This window comes from Chlorocebus sabaeus, chromosome 15 (assembly GCF_047675955.1).
Source record: "Chlorocebus sabaeus isolate Y175 chromosome 15, mChlSab1.0.hap1, whole genome shotgun sequence".
In the NCBI taxonomy this organism is placed as follows: Eukaryota; Metazoa; Chordata; class Mammalia; order Primates; family Cercopithecidae; genus Chlorocebus; species Chlorocebus sabaeus.
In genome coordinates this window covers 10896530-10919579 of record NC_132918.1, presented here as the reverse complement: position 1 = coordinate 10919579, position 23050 = coordinate 10896530, and the positions used below count along the sequence as shown (strand labels likewise).

The 23050-nt window shown below is 38.9% G+C and overlaps 1 protein-coding gene and 1 long non-coding RNA gene across 2 annotated transcripts in view; one reads left to right on the top strand and one right to left on the bottom strand.

Moving 5' to 3' along the window:
• KCNMB2 (potassium calcium-activated channel subfamily M regulatory beta subunit 2) overlaps positions 1–23050 on the top strand; it is a 308021-nt gene that overhangs the window by 202858 nt on the left and 82113 nt on the right. The gene's annotated exons all lie outside the window — the stretch shown is intronic.
• Positions 13491–23050, bottom strand: part of LOC140713467 (uncharacterized) — a 47775-nt gene continuing 38215 nt past the window's right edge. The window contains exon 2 of the long non-coding RNA XR_012095550.1: positions 13491–13739. This is a non-coding gene — a long non-coding RNA (uncharacterized lncRNA). The remainder of the gene's footprint in view (positions 13740–23050) is intronic.

Sequence of the window (23050 nt, the reverse complement as noted above, 5' to 3'; positions counted from 1 at the left end):
TCAAAACAGTATGACTTCACTCCCGGGTGCCAAGACTGGCTATAAGGAAAGGCACCAAAAATAAAAACTAGTAACAATAAAAAACCCAAAGCCTGCAAATCGGAGTTGCTTTCTACCTATAAATAGAGCAGATTATCTGCATAATATCCAGTTCACTCGTTAGTATGTGAGCCAACACACACTCTGAAGGGTCCTGGCTTAGGGGTTGAAAGCCCAGTTTTCGAGGGTGTATTTAAAACAACTGAGTTCAAGTTCCAGATCCTTCACAACTCACTGTGCCCTGACTTTTTCTAAGCTCAGTTTCCAATCTCTATATATCTAAATCAGTACATATCTAAAGTGGAAGTAAGATCTATTTCTGAGTATTGTATACCTTTTAAGTGAGATGATATGCATGCCCGGCTTAGTACTGGTACATGTAACTCCTTGATAAATTGTTTTATGGTTATTGTTACATCTCAAAAGACAGAGCAGAATCAATCAGAAGTGCAAGCTGAGAGTAAGGATTAATGGAGAAGGGGTTGGATGAAGAGATTCACTTTTTCTATGTAATGAGAGTCAGCACCATGCTTGATGACAATAGCACAGAGGGACAGAGATAATCCCAAGAACACAAAATATAGATGTGTCCACCATCAGGGATAATTCAACTATGTCCAGTAAAATGTTTATAGGAGTACAAATAAAGTCCGCCAGTTTTTGGTGTCTGCTACACATTTGGCACATTTCACACATCTTTTTTAATACTCATTACATATCTGAGGCTCAGACGAGACACAAGGATTGCCCTGGGATTCCAGACTAGTGAGTGATAGAGCTAGGCTGCAAACTCAACACTTCCTTGGACACTGAATAAATGTCTTTTCCAGAACAGCATGTTTATTTGAAAGTAGTGTTTCAAATATGGCAATAAGAAAGCTTTCAATTACATTTAGTAAAACGGAACAATCCATGTCATGCTGCTTATGAGGACTCAATAAACTTACTTAAAAGATAACTCATCTAAATGGGTTAATTAACCGTTTAAATACCAAGACCATGATGAATATTGGCTTTAGATCTTCAAAGGGCCTGCTTCCGAATTCTGTACCTGTTTTGCTAGACTGAGACTCCTGCATTCACACCCACTCAGACTTTCTTGTCTTTCTCACCAAAGAACAGACTGTACTCTCCTTTCCAGACCTTGCCATTCTGCAGCTAAAGACGAATGTCTAGGACTAAGCCCCAAAAGCTATACAAACTCCTGACACAGCGCCAGAGGCGCATTCACCTCCGCCCACGCGGTAACCAGTTTGATGGATGGCTTTGGATGACATTCATAATGGGCACCAGTTTTCAGAACGAGGGCTGATGAAGGAGCCTCTTTAGAAACATAGACCCTGAAGGCTCCTAATAGACGTACACAGGTGCCCACCAAGTAGAGTTGTAGAAAATAAGTTGAAAAGTCTGAGAGAGAACTGATACTAACGAAATGTTTAAAGCTAACAAAAAAATGTTTAATGTTTTAAATTAATTTAAGTGCTGATGCCAAAACAATGATATATGATGCGTAAAATGTTCCTGGTCAGGTAATTATACAAGAAGTCTATGGATGAAAGACTGTCTAACCGATTTTATCAAAGAACAGCAAAAGTTAAAGTAAGACTAGCACCTGATTTTTTCCCTCCCGAACTCTGTAACTAAACTTTGTTACAATAGCATTATGGGCCAGGCACAGCAACTCAGGCCTGTAATCCCAACATTTTGGGAGGCTGAGGCAGGCAGATCACTTGAGGCCAGGAGTTCAAGACCAGCCTGCCCAACATAGTGAAACCCCATCTCTACTAAAAATACAAAAATTAGCCAGGCATGGTGGCACCCACCTGTAATCCCAACTACTCAGGAGGCTGAGGCAAGAGAATCACAAGAACCTGGGAGGCAGAGGTTGCAGTGAGCTGAGATTGTGCCACTGCACTCCAGCCTGGGCGACAGAGTAAGATTCTGTTTCAAAAAAACATTATATTATGGAAAATTTTAGTTCCATCTCTTCCCCCAAGATAAACGACTAATGGTTGTAGGTATGCACTTCAGAATGCAAGAATAAAAACAGGGTTCTTTTATTTGTTTGTTAGTTGGTTGGTTTTTTTTACTTTTTAACAAACTACAGCCTAAGGGATTTCAGTTTAGGTCTCAAACTTCATCCTTATTACTTTCTAGGAAATGTTCCTACATTTACATTACAGCACATTGTTAGTAGAATAAAAAATGAGATTGAGGAATATCAAATTTAAAACTTGTCTATAATATCAAACACGCAACCAACAACCATTAGCTAAAGAATTTCCAAATGCTAGACCTGATCAACACTTAGGAAACAAAGGTGAATACAACATGGTCCCTGTCCTCCAGAAGCTTCCAAAGTAGTGATGGAAACAGACAAAGAATGTATACTTTAGTATGAAAAAAAAAAAGACTCTAATGGCTTTGGTATAGTGGCTTAAGAGAGCTACACATAAAATGTAAGTTGAGGGTATATCAGGAAAGACAACTCAGATATGAGGATTACTCAGGATTTGATTACAACTTTTCTAAGTGGATCCTCAATGTTATCACTTTTTCCAATGTAACCTAAGATATTCACTTTGAAGAAGGTTGTTAGATATCTGCATTTGCTAATAGCACCGCTATTTAGCAAATACTCACCTAGGTATCAGTAAATGTTTACTGACAGAATAGCTAAAAATTGTCAATATCTTCCCCCCCACCCAAGAGATCAGAAGGTATTGGTGTTTCTATTGTCAAGAGAAAGTCAGTGTGTTTGCTGATTGATTAACCACTTTTATTAACCTTTAGTACTAATTTCCTTTCCTCCAGAACTTTTCCCCCTCCACTACTCCTTATCTCAATGAGCGACACCACCACTACCCAAGACAGAAACATAGCAGTCATCCTAACACCTTCTCACTCTCACTCTCACTCCCCATCTTTAACCCCATACCAAGTCTGCTCTTCAACTTCATTCCTACCGTTAGTCCCAGCCACTGGCATCTCCAGTCTTCTAACCTGTGCTCATCTATTGGGCCCTCCCTCCATCAATCTATTCTATGCTAGCAGCAAGATGGATGTTTTCACAATTCAAATCTGATCGTGTCACTCCCTTGCTTAAAACTATTACTAACTCCACATTGTTTTCAGAATACTGGCAAAGATCCTCAGCATGGCCCCAAAGTCCTACACGACCTGGCAGCTTCAGGTTGTACAACTCTTCCTCATTATTCAAGCACGAATCCACTGGTATTCTCTAAGTTGTCCTCGTAAGCCAAACTTCCTTCTGTCCCAGGCCCTTTGAATATCTTCTTTCCTCTGCCTGGAGCCCTCTCACCCAACTTAAAGCCCCATTTTTGACCCCAGGACAAATTTCACTTCCTGAGAAGAGCCTTCTCTGACTCTCCATAGTAGATTTCCTTCCTAAACCCTAATTCTCCCCACTCACCCTCCTCCCAGCCCATTAAGACCTCTCAGTACTTTTCCTTCACTGGAATATAAGCCCCTGAGGGCAGAACCTTTGTCTAGACTGACCAGCATCTATAGTTTGTAATTACACACCTCGTGCTTATGTGACTGATGTCTGTTCTCCGTGCTCACCAGACTGTAAGTATAATGAAGTCAGAGACTACGTCTAGTCCATGATGTGCCTGCAATGAATACCTACTGAATCAGTTTGTTTCCCAACATGTAGAAAATAATGCTGTCCAGGACAAGGGCATATATTTTTATAAAATACATAATTTCCAGTGGTCAGTTGATACGTAGTTAGGAAAACATTCATAAGATGAAAGGCTAGGGGCCTCTAGCTTAGAAAAATTTCCCTAAATAACAGAAAAAAAAAAACATGTCAGTCAGTGAGAGGTAGAAAGAGCATAAAGAGAGGAGTTAGAAGTGGGTCAACCCCACTTTTATAACCCACAGGCTGTGTGACGTTAGGTTCTGTCACTTAACCTCTCAGTCAGCTTCCTCATCTATAAAACTAGAAAAAAACACTTACCTGCCCACCTCAAGTGAGAAGCTGAAGGAGAGACTTCTATGTCAAAGGAAAAAAGTTATACAAAAGTAATAGGCCATTATCATATAGCCATGGAAATCATATCTTCTTATTCCTGCTGTTTGAGTATTTCAAAGAATGTACCTCTGCGGATAACTCCAGATTTTTTTATTGCAGAGATGAAAGAACTCCTCAAAGGCAAATGAATTATCTAGTTCAACATACTGAGTCTGACCAAACTTTCCAGCAAACGATCGTGCTTGGTAGAGGCTCTCCATAGGGCAGATAGAACTTAACAGGACATTATCCTTTCCTTGAATTCAACAGTGATTGTTGAATGTAGTTTCTGAAGGTAGAGAAGTTAAATCTTTCTGACCTCTAAATCCTTTGGAAAACAGTGTGCTACTGAAACATAGTCTACGGGAAAAGGATGCCCATAAAAAGAGGTCACAAACTCTAATGCTTACAGGGGCAGGCAGGTAACATAAAGAGAGGCAGTGCAAGTAGGCTTGGAGCATACGAGAGATGAAGGGAATACATAAAACTTCTCCAAATCAGAAGAAAGGAGGATGCTACTAATAATGATGCTAGGTCAGTGGGCACAAACCAAGCTGTCCCAGGAAAACCAGAACATAGACTCACCCTGGCACTATGTAGCATAATCCTGCCAGCAAGGGACAGCTACTACTCAGCTCCAGCTGATGTGGGAACAATAACCTACTCTTAACAAATCTTCCTATTTTTCAAGAAAATGCAGAAATTTAGAATTTTATGTAAATTTTTTTATTTTAAATGTTAGCGAGTGATTATTTTTTTCCTTCTGCTGCTGCTTCTGCTTCGTAAACATTTTTTATTATAGATATTAGCAGTTGGTTAGATTTTCTTTATCTGCCCATGATGTTCATAAATCAGTGCATCCACTATAAATAAGAAAGAAGAATTTGTTAAAGTTTACATGTATTCTTCCACATAATAATCTTAGAAGCTATTGTTAATCTTAGTATGCCACACAAAATACATCTTTAGGAAGCCTACTTGTGCTCTGTCTTTAAGGATTTTCTCCATCATTATCACCATCATCACCATCGGCAGAGCTATTGTTCTCCAAGGAGACATTCTCTGTGCCACTTTCTGCTTCGGAGGGAGAATCTTTGGTGACTACCTTAATGAACACACATGTTGAGCACCTGCCATCTGTCAGGCACTGTGCTCTTTCACATATATTACCTCATTTAAACTACCCAACATTACGAGAGAAAGATTCTTACTATCTTCCACTTTACAGACGAGAAATCAGAGGCTCAAAGTAACAACATGATTTAATTTCCTGAACAGCAGACCTGGGATACAAAATCATCAATTCTTCACAAGTGACAAATTTAAAAAAACTTAAAAGGATATAAGGCTTAGAGGCAAGGAGAGGAGAGACGCATGAAAGCCCAAAAGTAAGGAGTGAGAGAGAAATATCCTTGACTGTCTGGCAGACAATAGGGCTCAACATTTGTTGAATTAACAAATGAACATGTTTGTCAATTTGCATTTGAGGTCTTGGCATCTGTCATGTAAAAGAGAGTGTGTTTGGAGACGAATACACCTGTGTTTCAGCATCACTTTTACCATGTATTGGAATGTGAATTTTGGTAGATATTTAACCTTGCTCACTTCATTCTCCCACCTATAAAATGGACATAACATCGACTTACAGGTCTGTTTTAAGAAAAAATGGAACATCTGTGAAATACCTAGGACACTGTGTGGCACATAGCAGAAACCCAATGAATATTTATTTCCTCCCATTCCTCCTAGAAGGAAGGGGAAATATTCTTGTTTTTCTTTTTTCCACTGGCTTTATTAGTTTTCTACAAAGACCTCTTACCTCCATCACATTTATCCCTATCCCATGCTTCCTTTTTTACTTTCCTCCCCTTAACTGAATCTGGCTTACCGCCAACAGGTCATCCCTCCCAGTCTTCTCACAGGAAGACTCCTCTCCCCACAATCCTTTGCCTCTAGGCTGAGGTTAAAAGGGGAGGACGTTGATCCTCTCCGGGCTTCCAAATGTCAATTTCAGACCAGGAGTCCACAACCTTCCTTCAGCTATGAGAAAGCAAGTTCTTCAAGGGTCATGTTGACTTATTCTCCTCATGTTGATGAGACTACCAGCCTAGTGTATAGTCTGGTCAACAACAGACCTTAGTAGATGCCTGCTGAGGGAATGAACTTGCCCTTAAGAACGATTTAAATATTTATCTTGTAAATCCCAACTCTGCATCTACCCAAGGCTCATAGGATAGATTTAGTTTTCTATTCATTCTGGAGAAGCCCAACATTAATTGGTAATGAATAAGCACCTATCTAGCTCCTAAGATTATTATGTGGAAGAATAAATGTAAGCTTTAACAAGTTCGTCTTTCTTAACTATTATAGATGCACTGATTTATGAACATAATGGGCAGGTAAAGAAAGTCTAACCAACTGTTAATATCTATAATAAAAATACATTTGACTACAGAATGATAGCATTGGAAGTCATAGAACACCTTATAAAGGCAGTTTCACTGTCAGCATGTATTTCATGGAGTACAGCCATTAAAACTACTCTACGGTTAATGGTTAGGAAAATCAGGCTCATTCATTTAGAAAGATTCAAATGATACTCACATTCATAAAACCTCTAATGGAATAGCACATTCTTCCAACAGGGGTGGGGGCTTTGTTCAAACGTGTTCTACACCTGCACTCCTAGGTCTTTGCTCTATAAAACCCCTCTGATCTGAGGCTTATTTCGTGCTGTAAGGATCATGGCTGTGGCAAAGCAAGTAACTCTAAATAACATTGGATCTGTCTCAAATTTTATTTCCATTTGACCCCTAATACATCACTATACAACTTATAGGAATAATAATTATTTTTTGATCAAGGCAAAGCTTAAGCCAAAGTTTAAATATTCTTTGTTTAGATTTCTCAAACTTGAGACAAAGATGTCAATTAAGCCCTATTAAGGCAAGTCTGTCACTGGTATAATTAACACCTCAGTTGAAACCTGAGCCTCATCTCTCTCCTGCCTGCACAGCAACAAGGCAGTCATTGGAGAGCCCTTGTCAAAAAAAATTCCCAAAGTGGTAAAGGCAGAAAAACGTACCTGTAGCACCAAACATATGGCTGGGGATAGGGAAATCTCTCAAAGGGTTTTGAGTTGATGGTCTTACACATCTTGGAATATTGCTTCAATGTGACTGTGGGGTATTATTTTTCATCACTGTGCTGTGTGTACACTGGCCAATAAATATGCAATCCAGTGACCTGACAGAGGGAGACTTGGTAAATATCACTAGGGTCTTGTCCAGGCTGTCTTAGAGGCCTGTGTGGTATTCAGGGTAAAGTAAATTGAATGATTTTTTTTTAGTCTGGGGCAGTTACAAGAAACACTATTTTGAAGGAATACCAAGGCCTGTGGGCAAAATGAGAGGGATTCCTAGAAGGGAAAGTAAAGGGAAGAAAAGGCTTAAGATAAGACACTGTGCCCTCCATAGCAGTGTAGCAGAGTGTGCAGAAAAGGGGTCCTGGGGCCCTGTGACCGTATCATGTAACAATGTTCTTGCTTGTCACACGCCCTCTCCCCAAAGTTTCTGTCTTCTAGAAAGAAGTTGTAAGTGTCTGAAATATGCTTGGGTAAATCTACTGTAGAAATTGTACACATAAATTTATATTTCTAGTTTTTGTCAAGACAGATACAAAAACAGATTACGATGGTAAAACCTATCATGGCCATTGCAGATGTCAGATGATGCCCACCACTCTTCTTCCTTAAAGCACTATCCTCTGAGGATACAGAGGCTCAGAGATACTCAGAGCAGCTAAGCCTTCTCATCTTCTGAATTTTCCCTGAGAAAAAGCACGCATAGACTCCCAAGTACTACTACAAGTGGCCTGACTCCCCAAGCTCCTGCTGTGTTGACAAAATTCTGCAAGCACAAATGGACTTGGACAGAAAGAGCCCTGGTTACTGTAATTCCCTAATAGTGACATTTTCCAATCTCTGTGTCACGCCGATCACAAAGTTCCTCTGACAGTAGAGTGTTCTGATAGCAAACTGTTTCAGCTGCCATTGGGGGGAAACACAAACACAAAAGCCTGGCAGAAATACAGCCTGAAAGGTTGACTTTTCATTTACTTCTATCTCTGGAGCTCAGGGCGCTGTAAGCTCCAGCATTAAATTTTAAGCATTTGATGCAGGAGGATCAAGGGGAAGCCTGAGAGATGTTTGGCTTCATCGACCGCTGGTCTTGCTATGAATTTTCGGCAAGAAAAAGAGAGGCATTGTTTGAAGAGAATGTATCATTGGACAGAATTAAAGCATCTATTTCTGGAGATTTGTGAAATAGCATTAGCAAATTTTAGTTTAGAGGGTATAGGCATATGACCCTCAAGAAGGTCAGTATTCACTAGAATATGATTTGCTGTAGCGATAGAAGTTAAATCTTATTTTAACTACCGGCAGAGATGGAAAGAGGCTGTGAGCTCTTTGAAATTTCTATGATTAGGATGAAATACACATAATATAGTAAGTTAATAACACAGTATTTCATGTTAAATGAAGCTATAATGGGGCTTTTATTGTTAGGCATTATGCCTGATAAATTGTTGACATGATAAATATAGATTAATAACCTGAAATGTCTTTTTGCTCTCTCAGTCCTTCAGGTAATAGGAATTTGAAACACTCATTTTATAACTATTGTACAATTCGTTCTGTTTTTCAGCAAAAGGTCATTTCTCTATAACTATGTAGACTACTGCATGAGGAATTAGTCATTGAAAGAAATAGTCATATCAGCAATTAGAAGAAAGAAATGCTTTACATTTGTTTTACTCCAGTTTTTTACTCATTCTCTCAAAAAGTTATTTCAGGAACCCCTACTATGTGCTATGCTAAATGTTAGGTGAATGATGATGACCAAACCAAACAAATCCCTGTTTCCATGGAACAAAAATCTTTGACAAACCTTGTTTCTTCAAGACAGAGCAAGTGTTGACACCCAGTGGCTCAGTGTCACGCTTGGAACAGAGGCTCAGTGGAGCCTTCTCCTGAAACAGCAGACTTCCTTCAAGGACACATAGGATCTTGTAGGATCCAAAAAACAAAGGATTAGTCATGGCCAGGCTTCCCAGGACCTGCAATGAACCCAGGGCAGCCATAAATCCCCACAGGCTGATTTTGCTGTTCTTACACAAGTTGTCAGCCACCTCTAGGGCTCAGCCCTTCCTATTTGCCTGCTCTACACTCCTCTTGCTGCTACTCATCAATTATAGAGAAGTAGAAAGAGCCCTGGTTACTGTAATTCCCTAATAGTGACATTGTCCATTACCTTCTACTGGTAATGGTGAACAAGCAGACTCTGAAACCATAAAGCCCTACTTCAAATGTCAGCTCTGCCACCTACTAGTTGTGTGACAGGAAGATGTTAATTAACCTCTGTGTGCCTTAGCTTATTCATCCACAAAGTGGAGATAATAATAAAATCTTCCTCATAAAGTTATTGAAAGATTCATGGACATAAATCATATAAACACTTAGTATGGTACCTCTCAGGTAATAAGACAAACACTGATTGTATTAGTCCATTTTCATGCTGCTGATAAAGACATACCTGAGACTGGGCAATTTACAAAAGAAAGAAGTTTAATAGGACTTACAGTTCCACGTGGAACTGTACAACCATGGAGGCCTCACAATAACGGCAGAAGGCAAGGAGGAGCAAGTCATGTCTTACATGGATGGCAGCAGACAAAGAGAGAGAACTTGTGTAGGGGCACTCCCCCTTATAATAACCATCAGATCTTGTGAGACTTATTTACTATAATTGAGAACAGCACGGGAAAGACCTGCCCCCATGATTCAATCACCTCCCACTGGGTCCTTCCCACAACAGGTGATGAAATTTGGGTGCAGACACAGCCAAACCATATCATTCCACCCTTGGCCCTACCCAAATCTCATGTCTTCACATTTCAAACCAATCATGCCTTCCCAACAATCCCCCAAAGTCTTAACTCATTTCAGTATTAACTAAAAAGTCTACAGTCCAAAGTCTTATCTGAGAAAAGGCAACTCCCTTCTGCCTATAAGCCTGTAAAATCAAAAGCAGGTTAGTTACTTCCTAGATACAATGGGGTACAGGCATTGGGTAAATACAGCCATTCCAAATGGGATAAATTGGCCAAAATAAAGGGGCTACAGGCCCCATGCAAGTCTGAAATTCAGCAGGGCAATCAAATCCTAAAGTTCCAAAATAATCTACTTTGACTCCATGTCTCACATCCAGGTCACATTGATGCAAGAGGTAGGTTCCCATGATCTTGGACAGCTCTGCCCCTATGAGTTTGCAGGATATAGCCTCCCTCTCAGCTGCTTTCATGGACTGGTATTGAATATATCTGTGGCTTTTCCAGGTGAACAGTGCAAGCTGTCAGTGGATCTACCATTCTGGTGTCTGGAGGATGGTGGCCCCTTTCTCACAGCTCCACTAGGTGGTGCCCCATTAGGGACTCTGTGTGGTGGTTCCAACCCAACATTTCCCTTCTGCATTGCCCTAGCAGAGGTTCTCCATGAGAGCCCCACTCCTGCAGCAAACTTCTGCCTGGACACCCAGGTATTGCCACACATCTTCTGAAATCTAGGTGGAGGTTCCCAAACCCCAATTCTTTACTTCTGTGTACTGGCAGGCTCAACAGCAAGCAGCAGCTGCCAAGGCTTGAAGCTTGCACCCTCTGAAGCCATGGCCCATGTTCTACATTGGCCCATTTCAGCCATGGCTGAAGTGGCTGGGACACAGGGCACCAATTTTCTAGGCTGCACACAGCAGGGGCCCAGCCCACTAAACCATATGTTCCTCCTAGGCCTCTGCACCTGTGAGAAAAGGGGCTGCTGTGAAGACCTTAGACATGCCCTGGAGACATTTTCCTCATTGTCTTGGGGATTAACATTTGGCTCCTTGTTACTTATGCAAATTTCTGCAGCTGGCTTGAATTTCTTCTCAGAAAATGGGATTTTCTTTTCTATCACATTGTCAGGCTGTAAGTTTTCCAAACTTTTATGCTTTGCTTCCTTTGTAAAAGTGAATGCCTTTAACAGCACCCAAGTCACCTCTTGAATGCTTTGCTGGTTAGAAACCTCTTCCATCAGATACCCTAATCATCTCTCTCAAGTTCAAAGTTCCACAAATCTCTAGGGTGGGACAAAATGCCAGCAGTCTCTGCTAAACTATGAAAAGAGTCACCTTTGCTCCAGTTCCCAACAAGTTCCTCATCTCCATCTGAGACCACTTCAGCCTGGAGCTTATTGTTCATATCACCATCAGCGTTTTTGTCAAAGCCATTCAGTAAGTTTCTACGAAGTTCCAAACTTTCCCACATTTTCCTATCTTCTTCTGTAGCCTCCGAACTGTTCCGACCTCTGCCTATTACCCAGTTCCAAAGTTGCTTCCACATTTTCAGGTATCTTTTCAGCAACATCCCACTCTACTGGTACCAATTTACTGTATTAGTCTATTTTCATGCTGCTGATGAAGACGTATCTAAGACTGCACAATTTACAAAAGAAAGAGGTTTAATGGACTTACAGTTCCACATGGCTGGGGAAGCCTCACAATCATGGCAGAAGGCAAAGAGGGGCAAGTCACATCTTACATGGATGGCACCAGGGGAAAGAGAGAGACCTTGTACTGGGGAACTCCTCTTTATAAAATCATCAGATTTTGTGAGACTTATTCACTACCGTGAGAACAGCATGGAAAAGACTTGCACCCGTGACTCAATTACCTCCCAAGGGGTCTCTCCCACAACATGTGGGAACTCAAGATGAGATTTGGGTGGGGACACAGCCAAACCATATCACTGATGTAGAATTAGAAAAATGCCAGCCACTGTTCTACAGGTTTATTATGTATTAATTAAAATCCTCACAACAACCTTATAATGAAAATTATTTCCATTTTACTATTTATTTACTATTATCTTCATTTTACTGACAAGAAACCAGAACCTTAGAGATGTTAAGTAAATTACTGAAGGTCACACAGCTAATAAGAATCCACATTCATTTCACTCCAAAACCTATGGTCTCAATGACTGTGCTAATGTAATCACTGACTTAGTCTTGTCTTTGAGTCTATAAATCTTTTCTCAACCTCAATGTTCCTTGATTGAAATGCTCCGAACTTCGGCTCACCAAGACTTCTCTTGGCCCTGATTCTACCTCATGGTTTCACTCTGTTTCCTATTTCAAATCCAGTTCTTCTTTTTATGATAAACCTCCTCAAAGTTAGCTAGTCCACCTTATGACAGGTGTTCACACTGAACCAGTTTTCTGTTGCTGTAGGCAGGAAAGTCACTTGCTTGAAACAGCACCAAATAGAGGAGTCTGTTGGCATGGCAGCAATATGATTGACATTTCTAATGTACCCATTCTGCAGATTCGGCAATCAAGGTTTTTAAAAGTCTGATGACTAACCCAACTTCATTCCATTAATTGTCGCCAAAGATAGGACTTCAGTTTGGAACTTTTTACTCTGGAACTTTTTACTCTGAGGCCACTGAACCTTCCATATTTCCCCTTGGATATTTCTCTCTATGTTTCTAGAGGCCAAATGCTGCCTTGTTTGGAACCATCACTTCACTCAAAGTGACTATAGTCAAAATTATATTCAACAATAGCAAGTTAAAAAAGGAAACTGAGAAATATTCCATATCCTGGAGTTTAGTCTACTGCAAAATAAGTGTTTTGTTCACTTAAATATAATAAATTTGTTCTAATAAACATTTTGTCTTTCCTCTTATTGATTCCTGTATCAAGGTTTCCTGCTTATGTGCTAAGAAGAGAGAAACTTTTCACAGCTCTGCCAACTCACAGATCTATAGATCTTAGCTCACATAGTCAGATGCCATTGGAGTGTTGGAGAAAAGATTCCCAGAATCTCCCAGAATAATCTGTAAAAATTCAAAGTTTAGAAAAGAACATTGATGGCTTATGAATGGGAGTAGGAATTAGGCAGCATGAGATACAATCCTTTTTCCCACTCCTAAGTGGAGAGTTTGTATAAAAACTAATTCTCTATAACAAGATTAGACTTTAGTATGTACCTTTTCTTACAGGCCTGCAGGAAATATTCTGAACTTCATGCTTTTAACAATTTTGGATTAATGTTCACAAATAGAAGCTAGTTATTGAAAATTGAGAACACTTGGAGTTACCTTAGAATACAAAGTATTTCTTAACTATCCTGAGACTTTGTGTCTTGGTGACACCATGTCCACTATGTTGAAATATTGACTGAGACATGTCCTCTGCTAGGGGAAGCAAGACAGGTGCTCATATTTAAGAAACTCAATAAATTTATCTCTTGTTGACAAGTAATTGTGACCATAACAAAACAAAGATTCCAGTTTAACAAATCAATGGTTTGTAATCTCAAGGAGAGCACAAGGAACTTTATTAATGACTTTCTTAATGGTTGAACCCTGTTTATCAAGTGACCCAGAGGCAGTGTGGTTTAGTGGTTTCAACGGCATGGTCCCAAGAGTCTGACAAACCTCAGTTCAAATCCTTCTTTTGTCTTCACTTAGTTTTTCTTCCTGAGATTTAGTTTCTTCATTTTTAACAATGAGGATATTAATATCTATCACATAGTTGTCATGAAGAATGCATATATTAGAATGCCTACAGAGAAAAAGGAAACAAAAAAATGTTATTGCTTTCCTTTCTTTTCTCATGAGAGACGTTTTGTAAAACAAATTTCTACAACAACAGTAAAATTTGGCATCCATGATGATCTTATCTCATTTCAACTGGTAACACCTAGCACAAAGCTATAAGCCCCTAGAGATCTAAGAGAAGTTATACAATAATAATTCTAGTCCAACTTACTCAAAAGCTGGTTACACTTTTCCTTTGAACCTTCCCACTTTTTCAATAAAGTAAAAGAGGATGTTTCTGGATACCTGTATCATAGTTGAGAGAGAAACTTTAGATATTGTTCTGTGCCATCTGCTCATTTCGTATCCAGCACAGCTCTGTGGAGGGCAAGGAAGCTCAAGTCTTTGAAGATACGATGCTGGCACTCACCAAGAATTTTTATAATTCACATCTAGGAAATGCTTAAAGCAATACACTTGGATAATTAACTAACTTGGCATTGCTCAAAGTTCTGAGTGTGGAGAATTAATTAAAGGCAGCATTTCAAGTGTTAGCAAGGGGTAAATCGGGGTGAAATTGTGACAGCTGAATTGAACAGATTGGAGGATAGATGTATGAGTACAGAGGTAACTGAGAAGTGTTTCTAACCTCTGGGAAAGCTGATTGAATTTACCACTCAGCATTATCTTCTGCTCTTAATTTGGTTATGAGACCCAGAGTAACTATGTAAGATTGAAGACAGAGGCTCTTTCCCATGGGTATGGACATGAAAATCACAATAGAACTACAGGAGAGCTTCCTTTAAGTAAGTATGTTGTGTGCCTTTAAGACACTAAATTTGTAGGGAGAGACACATCCATTAACCACTTTTAGAGCTCAGATGTGGGAACTCTTTCCTTATTGCTGAGGAAGTCACTTGGAAAAGAAGTCAAATGGGAATTAAAATAATCCACTTACTTTGCCAGTAAGATACCATGATCTTATTAGTCAATAACTTTGGCAAAAAAAAAAAAAAAAATTAGAAAATAGGGCATGTTGATGTAGGTGTTTTGGGAAGGAAAAGAAAAGGAAGTAAATTTTTGACTTTGACTTTTTTCCCACAAATGAATCTAAAGTACCTAATTATGATGTCATTTCATGGTATTATTTTACTCTGTGACAGCCTTCTACAAAAAAAAAAAAAAAAATTGCCCAGTCAATTCAACTTTAAACACTCTTCACTGATAAGGGCAATACTAAGGCCAGTCAGGCCGGGCATGGTGGCTCAGCCTGTAATCCCAGCACTTTGGGAGGCCGAGGCGGGTGGATCACGAGGTCAGGAGATCGAGACCATTCTGGCTAACACAGTGAAGCTCCGTCTCTACTAGAAATACAAAAAATTAGCCGGGTGTGGTGGTGGGAGCCTGTAGTCTCAGCTACTCTGGAGGCTGAGGCAGGAGAATGGCGTGAACCCGGGAGGCGGAGCTTGCAGTGAGCCGAGATCGCACCACTGCACTCCAGCCTGGGCAACAGAGCGAGACTCCGTCTCAAAAGCCAGTCAGCCATTCTACTCTGAAGGGAGAATCTAACAGCATCTGATTCCAGAGTCTGGTACATGGAGTTTCCTAGATATCTGCCCTTGCCCTCGTCTAATCTAACCTGGGCGGAAGGAGTCACCTTGTCTCCTTTAGACTCACCTTGTCATTCAGCACACACAGCCCAGAGCATCCAGACAGACTTTCGCACCCACATGGACAATAGAGTCAGTCTTTCCAACAAAAATCCTCATTTTGCACTGCTTTTCAGACAGTAGGAGCTTATGGGGTACCCAGTTGGCAGAGCCTCGTTAGGTAATGAGAGAGAAAACTTTTCACCCTGGCAGTCCTAAAGAGATTGAATAATAATTCCCCAGTGTTACTTCCTCATCAACTCCAGCAGGCAAATTAACTTCCTGCTTCATGTAATGCTGGTGTTCTTTTAAATTCTGCCTGAGTACACCACAGCACCTTCTTCTCAAAGGATCTACTTGTTATTTAAGGGAGGAGTAGATTAATCTACTCCCAGATATTAAAAGACATTCTCAGATATGCTGCCTAGAAACCCAGGCTAGTTTTGCATGACTAATATAGACAACTCACATAACTGAATAGTTTGCATATTTTTGCCTACCAGGAGCATGGAAGCCATTCACTTATTCCCCACTTACTGAGTCCACAAATACTTATTTATTGATGTTATACTTCAGGCATTATACTCTGTAAGACTGCGGCTTTCTTTTATGTTCCAAGAAGACCAGAGTAAGGGTATACAAAGAAATAGTTTAGAGACAAATAGATAATAATAATCTTTTAAAGCCTTCAAATTTAAAAGTAGTTACAGAAAGGCACAGTAGCTCACGCCTGTAATCTCAGCACTTTGGAAGGCCAAGGCAGGTGGATCACAAGGTCTGGAGTTTGAGACCAGCCTGGCCAACATAGTGAAACCCCATCTGTACTAAAAACACAAAAAACAAGCAGGGCATGGTAGCAGGCACCCGTAATCCCAGCTACTTGGGAGGCTGAGGCAAGAGAATCACTTGAACCTGGGAGGCAGAGGTTGCAGTGAGCCGAGATCACGCCATTGCACTCCAGCCCAGGTGACGTGCGAGACTCTGTCTTTAAAAAAAAAAAAAAAAAAAAAAAAAAAAAAAAAAAAAAAAACACAGTTACAAGACACTACTGAGCAGATTATTTTAGAGCAAATGGAGACATGCTGGCAGTTCACAAAGGTACAATAGGGAAGAGGAAATGTTTATTTGGAGAGTATGCTAGAATTAAACTGCACACGTGTTTTATTATGGGAAACAATCAATCCCTGAGACTGGATGTCTCATGCCAAGACTCAGTAACATAAAATGTTGTGCCAACTTCAAATATAAAGCAACCAATCAATGGCTACCTTTTTTGAGATCCTAACATATCCAGTGCTTTGCAGATGTTACTTCTCTTAGTCCATATAGCAATCATTGGAAAAATGAATTAGAATAGCTTCCTTTTGGCCACCTGCACAAGGATGTTAACTGGTAGAAGCAAATTTAAAGTTAACACCCTAAATACAGAAGCAAACTCGTGTTGCAAATGGTCACTGCCGGCCAAAGCCAACAGTCTACGTGGCCAGATAAGCCCTACATATTTAAAAAGCTAAAAATATATGACATCTATGCTGGTTGTTATATAGCTACAACGATGAATTATTTTTTTAAGTTCAAGGAACTTCCAATCTATTATATAAAAGGTAAGCTACTTATCTCATAATATAAAACAAATAAGTGTCAGAAGAGAATTATAGTTCAAACATAGAATTGTTCCAAATAGCAATGAATTTTAGTTCAGGATAATCAGAAAATGACATTGAGCTGTGCCTTTAAGAAAATCAAACTTTTTAACAGGTGGAATTTTTGACAAGAAGGTAGGGCATGTGTCCTGGGAATATGGGTGCATATGACCCATTTTGGGAATGGTAAAGAGCAGTCTGGTGTGGTTACAGTGTATATAATTAATAAGGAAGTATGATGGGAAATGGTGTCTGAGGAGCAGGTTGGGGTCACATTGTGGAGTGAGTTTATGGTCTACCTTGGAGGTAAATGGAAGCCATTAATGACTTTTAACAACAAGTGATAATATCAGATGTGCATTTCATAAATGTAAATTAGAGAATGGAAAATTGGAGGAAAAACTGGAGAAAATATAGATCATACCCTGAGAGGCCAGTTAGAAACCTGTTACTGTGGTGTAATCAAAAATACTGAAGTTAATGGCAGTCAGAGTAGAAGAGAGGGAATATCTTTCAAAAATACTTAGTGGGCAGGATTTAGCCACCAATTGCAGGAAAGTAGAAATTCAAGATGACACGATATTGTCTAGCTTAAGTACTAAAAAGGATATATTTGAGAGTAAACATAAAGTCAGTGAATAATCAGTTTGTATAAGAGACAAACTTAATGAAAAATCTTTTGGGGAAGCAAAAAACTAACACTGTGGGCCGAGGCTAGTAATCAGAATTCACCCAGAATTAGTCCAAATACTATGGACCCAAGCATGAGGATAATAAAGCAAAGACTTCTTTATTTCTAGCTTTCCTACGGCTGAACTTGCATTTTATACTAGCATTCATTGTTCAACTCTCTGATCAGATGCTTGCTCTCTACATGTTATTGACACCAACATTAGAATGATGAGACTTCCTTCCTCCGAAAATGTTACAGGATGTCAATGGCAATCATGTAGTAATAGTTATGTCCGTAGTAACAGTAATAATCACTTAACCTTATAAAGCACTGTAATCCTTTTAAAACACTGTAACACTCATTCATTCAACAAATATTTCTGAACCTCATCTACCACGGGAGGTAGCCACGACGATCACAAGTGTATGTTCTGGAGTCAGGCTGCCTGGGATTGAGTCCTGGCTCTGGCTCTGCCACACACTGTGTGACCTTGAGCAGTTCTTAACTCCTCTGTGCCATTTTCTCATCTTGTCTATAAGATAGCAACAACCATCGTATTGGAATAATGACTGAATGAGTTAATTCATGTAAAGCATTTACAAAAATGCTTGGGACTGTAAGTGTTCGATATGCTGTCATTACTTTCTATGAGACATTCTGGTGAACGCTTTAAAATGGCCAAGGCAGTTATCAAAAAAGAGATCTTCTCTTATGAAGAAGCACAAAGTTATTGGGAGAAAATTAGATGGAATATAGAAAATTCATAATATATTTTAATTGATAACTAAAAATTATATATATTTATGGCATACAATATGATGTGTTGATATATGTATGCACTGTGGAAAAGCAAAATCAAGCTAATTAACAAATTCATTACCTCACATATTTATTTCTTTTGCGGGGAAAACACTTAAAATCTACTTTCATAGCAATTTTCAAGAATACAATACATTGTTATTAACTATAATCACCATATTATAGGATGAATCTCTTGAACTTATTCCTCCTAACTGAAATTCTGTGTACTTTGACCAATATTTCTCCATTCTCTTGTCCCGTCAGACTCTCATAACCACCATTCTACTTTCTGCTCCTATAAATTCAATGTTTTTAGATTTCACATATAAGTGAGATTATGCAGTATTTATCTTTCTGTGCCTGTCTTATTTCACTTAACATAGTGTCCTCCATGTTTATTCATATCATCACAAATAACAGGATGCCCCCTTTTTATGGCTGTATAATATTCCATTGTGTATATATACCACATTTTCTTTATTCATTCATCTACTGAGGGACACACAGGTCAATTCCAGTCTTAGCTACTCTAGTAATGCTTCAATGAACACAACAGACAGATATCTCTTTGACATACTAATTTCATTTTAGTTTGTATTATTTTTAAACCAAACCTTCAAGAACTTGGTTATTTATCTCTGTACCTGATCTCACTACTCCATCACTAACTACCACTGAAGTACTTAGAATAGTAGCCAGAATAAAGTGGGCACATCTAATAAATGTTTGCTAATATATTTATTACATGTCCAAAGAAAGATGCTATTAAAATGCCAATAGAATTCAAAAGGGAAGACTCTGTTCAGTTGGAGGAATCAGAAATGCCCTTTGGATGACCACAGAGGAGGCAGCATTTGTGCTGCACTTGGATGAATCATTGAGATTTGATGTTATGTCATGCGTCCCCACAACAGGGGAGGTAGGTATATCACATTCTCTAAGCTGACCTTTATAGATGATACTTTGCTGTTACAAAGCATGAAGGTGAAGTGACTTGCTCAAGGTCACACCACTGTAGTAACATCAGTGGGCTAGGAACTGAGTGCTCCCAGCCTCTAGACCAGTTCCATCTGGTTGGGATGGCATAGACCCTGCAGCTTTACAGACAGCTTGTTTAGCACATTTGGCCTTCATTCTGGGTTATGGGCTATAAACAGACTGATTAAAGTTCCTCTCCCCCAGCCTCTAAGTGCCACTGCGCACTCCATGTTCGGGTATCAATCTGCCTTGCAGCCGTCACTGGCAATGAAATTAAAGCTCAGCGCAGAGCAGATGGACCATTTCCCCATTCTGGCAGGCACACATTAGGCTCCCGTACCTCATCGAGGAGATGCTAACACCAGCAGCAAAGGAAGGGAAGCATTACCAACAGCTATGAGAGCGCCATTTCCACAGCAGGCAATGTCAGCAACTCCTCCACCTGGGGCAGCAGCGACAAGGAGATATGCCTGGGCACCTGCATAGCAGGAGCACTCAACAAACGCCCCGTGAAGGAACAGTTTCGAGATAGCCAATATGAGAAAAATCATAGTGAGAACTTCCTCACACTTGCTGTACAGTTTCGCGTCATGTTTATTTTCAATTACGCATCACACTGGGGGTGGAAAGCACCGTTGTCTTTTCAGGTTTGACCCTTTAACAGTTGTGATCTGTTCCAATTTTCGTTCAAAGCTTAATGTAGAGTGGGAAAACGTATTTTACTATCTTTCCTTTGGTTGAGGTTGTTTTAAGAACAAAAATATTTTTAACCTCAGTAGGACCATAGCCACCCTTTTGTATCAAGCAGGTAAAACAAAATGTCAATGTTATTGTTATGATATTTTCAGTTTTGCCCAAGTTATTTCAAATATTAACTTGGGGCAGGCAGTGAGATTATTTGGGTATCAAATTTTTGATATGTCCTAGGCTATGCAAAGGATGCTTTCTGGGTTATTCTTCACTTTTTAAAAAAATTTTTCAGCTATTGGAAATTTGACAAATTTAATTTCTGGGCATGGCTGTACCAACTAAATACAACCATTTTCTGAGTTGCACTCAAAACACTGCTGTCAAAGCCAGCAGAACTTTTCAAAATTAGCCTCATGCCTACAATATGATATTTCAAGTCACCCAAGGCAGAAATAGAGAAAGAAATTATGCCAGATATAGAATGAGAAACACAGCAATGAAATGAGGAAGACTTTCAGACAATACTCAGTTGAGGTCAGGGTTCAGGCACTGCTGAGGAGGATATAAATTATTACAAACTTTCTTGGTGAAAATTTGATATATTCATAAAATGGAATAAATGTTATGCAGCCATTAAAAATTATATGACAGAAATCAGTTCATCTGGAAAGATGATCATGATGAAATGTTAAAATAGAAAAAAAGCAAATTATAAAATTGTGACAAGCATGATCCCATTTTAATAAAATATACATATTAAAGGATATATATAGTATATGTTTTCCACATATGGGTGTGTATATGTGTGTGTGTGTGTGTTTGTGTGAACTGACAGGGAAAAGTATGCATATGGGCAGTAGATTCTCGTTATTTGCATTATTTACGTTATATAAAGTCACATGAACACCAAGTTAGCCACTGTTCCTATGGAAAATAGAGTTAGGTTTCTGGTCACAATGTTTCTGTCAATCAATCAGCACAAAACCTTGTTTTATGTGTGTTTCTGTTTAAAATATGACTTATTTCTTTATAATAACACACTAGTCAAGAAGAGTTTAAATTTGTCCTGAACCTGGGCAAAATGAATGTAAATTCTCTTTCAGCCTCAGAACAATGTTGTCCATTATGCCTATTTTTATCAGGCATCAGCTCATGAATCCCAAAATCAGCCATTTCTCCATCTTTTCCATAGCTTTATCATGCACTATTGATGCTACTTTAGCACTTGCCAGAGCAACCTCACCTACATGCACGTATCAGCCAATTTCCTCTTTCTTTCTCTGCATGTACCCTATTGTGCATTGCTTAGCATTGAGCTTAAAGTTAACGGCACTAAAACTCATGCCTGAATGAGGCTTATCTAACACATGCATTTTCTCCATAAGGCACATCACAGCTTTCTTGAGCTTAAAAACACTGGACAGCACTTCAGCAGTACTCTTGGGAGTGATTTTAAACAGCAAAATTGCCAAAAAAAAAAAAAAGTACAAAAATGGGAAGAAGTGGCACTAAGGTGACAATGAAAAAACACTCTTGGAAATATATGTATATTTCAAAACCTTTCCTCACTACACCCATCCTTGCTTACCTCTCTTACATTTCCACCGTGTCTTTGTTTCTTCTTTCTCCTTAAATTTACTTCCTTCTTGTAAAAGAAAATTTAGCTAAGATTGATAGGTTCAAGGAGAAGTAAAACCAAAAAAAAACAAAGAGTTACAATCAAAAATTATCAGTGAAAATTGTGGTGTGGATATATATATGTATATATATACACGTGTGTGTGTACATTTATATATATCCAAGAAGTATATACACACATATATATGTGTGCATGTGTGTGTATATATCCAAGAGGACAGATATATATATATAAAAAATCCTTGGTTACATATATATATATCCATATCCAAGAGGTATATATATGTGTGTGTGTGCATATCTATATCTATAGATAGATATCTATCTATCTAGATATGTATCTATAGATACATATATATGTATATAGATATAGATACACATATATGTATATAGATATAGATACATATATACATATATATAGATATGCACACACACACATATATAAACCTATATAGATATAGATATAGATATCTCCAAAAGCTCTGTGTGTGTGTATGTGTGTGTGTGTGTGTGTACCACAATTTTCACTGGTAATTTTTGATTGCAACTCCTCTTTCTTTGGTTTTACTTCTCTTTGTACCTATCAATCTTAACTAAATTTTCTTTACAAGAAGAAAGTAAATTTAAAGAAAAAGAAGAAACAAAGATGCAGTGGAAGTGTAAGGGAGGTAAGCAAGGATGGCTGTAGTAAGGAAAGGCTTTGAAGTTGGCCCAAACAGCAGATTTAATAACAAATACAGTCTCTAAAGAAAATGTTTATAACCCGTTTCTTCCTTACAGACAAGTAACAAATAGAAACATACATACAAGTGTTGGCCACTGAAGGAGAGAATGATTATAGAAGATATTTAGTGTTTACTTTTTTACTGCTTATATCATTTTCTGATCAAAATGTTATCTAATAACTTGATTTACTAATAACAATATGCACCACTTGCAATTCTGGGCTCTAGGGCCTTGGCATTAAGAAACTGGATAAGGTCTTTAATCCCTTGAATTTCATAAAAAATGGGAAGGTGTGAGACCTTCAAGGTGTCACATCTTTAATTACTCAGATACTTAAGTTGAGGTGTGGGCAGTTTCTCTGAGTCTGCACTAACTCCGAGTCTGAATGAACTTCAACTTAATTTAAAGAAAATCTCCATGCTTAGACAAAGAGACTAGAAATGAATCACAGTGAGTGACACACTCTGATTCTCATTCCTTGTCTCTCTGATGTCAGTGTTTCAAGGCAGTTTCCTGTGATGCCAGAGCAATAGTAGCA